This window comes from Corylus avellana, chromosome 4 (assembly GCF_965113065.1).
Source record: "Corylus avellana chromosome 4, dhCorAvel1.hap1.2, whole genome shotgun sequence".
NCBI classification, from domain to species: domain Eukaryota; kingdom Viridiplantae; phylum Streptophyta; class Magnoliopsida; order Fagales; family Betulaceae; genus Corylus; species Corylus avellana.
In genome coordinates, this window is record NC_142493.1 from 11905344 (window position 1) to 11906889 (window position 1546).

Consider the following 1546-nt stretch of genomic DNA (forward strand, 5'->3'; position numbering starts at 1 on the left):
CCTAAATAACACCCTACAAAAATTACAACCATAAACAAGAAATGGATAAAGAGTTTGAAGAACTTGCCCAAATTTTGGTTTTCAACCATTACACAAGCATCACACCCAAACAAATTATAACAAATAACTAAACCCTAAAATAACCCAACAAAGAACCCACAACCATCACTACTCAACTTAAACACACATAACCAACAACGAAAATTAAAACCATAAACAAGAAATTATCAATACTTATCCTAAACCCTAAAGAACCCACTACGAAAATTACAACCATAAACAAGAAATTACGTGTTTGAAGAACTTGCCCAAATTTTCGCAACACTCATCATAAACATAAAACGTGCCTTGTAATTTTCGCAACCCACAAACCTCCTCCCGAAATTGTGCTCTGTTTGAGCTGTTTTTACAACCATCGGCCGCTCAGTAGCAAAGCCTCTGCGGTGAAGATGAAGCTCCAGAACTTGAGGTATACTCCATCATTTCTCTCTCTCTTCGCAATAAATCAATATACAATAGAAAACAAAATTTTGTTAACAATAAATCAACATCATAGAGTTAGGGATAACCAAATTAAAAAGCCCCTCAAGAAAACCCCAATTTACGAAAAACCCTAGAACGCTACTACACAGTTCGGTGTAAATTTACGAATCAAATAAGGGCAAAAACTTACCTCGTCGTACACAAATGCGCAAAGCTCCAAACTTTGGGTTGATCTAGAGTGGGTGTCGGGTAGATTGTCGAGTGGCTGTCGGAGGTAGGTTCTACCTCTCTCGGGTCCCTTTCGCTCGTGAGTCAGCAACGTCCTCCACTCCCTTGTGCGTGCTTCGGGTTTTTTCACACTTTTCAGTTTTGTTTATTTGTTGTAGTAACTAAGTCTGGGTTGGGTTGGGTTGGGGGTTGGGTCAGCAGGGTGGGGGAGTGGGTCAGCTGGGTTGGGGTGTGGGTTAGCCGGGTTAGGGAGTGAGTGAGGGTGTAACCACTTGATGGGGGTATTTTGGGCACTAAACCGCATAAAGTGATCACGTGCGTCGCACGTGATCACTATTCCGTCAGTCAAAGCGGCTTTGACTGACAGAATGCCTGAATTGCAAAAAATTGAAACTTTTGGGGGGTGGATTGCAAAAATTGAAACTTTGGAGGCAGAATTGCAAATCGCTAACAACTTTGGGGGGGAAACTGTAATTTTCCCTTAATTTCTAGATTTTCAATTTATGCATGTTGCTTGTATAACTATGAGGATTGCTACAATTGATTTCTGTTCTTCATATTAAATGCAATTGTTCTTAAATTCCAAAATTAATATTTGTGAAATTCTTCTCTTGTCTTAGAAAGTATTTTTACTTTTGTTGATCTCAAATCATTCTTGTTTTCTGTGATTATGAGGATGATGGTTATACAATGGGTTTAATTGACATATGATCAAGAGGATTTGATAGGCCATGCCTCAGGAAGACGGATTGTACTACACCCTAATTTAGTGTAATTTAGGTAGACAGTCTGTACCAACCGAAGATGGGTTACACTTATTCATTAATTGTATGTA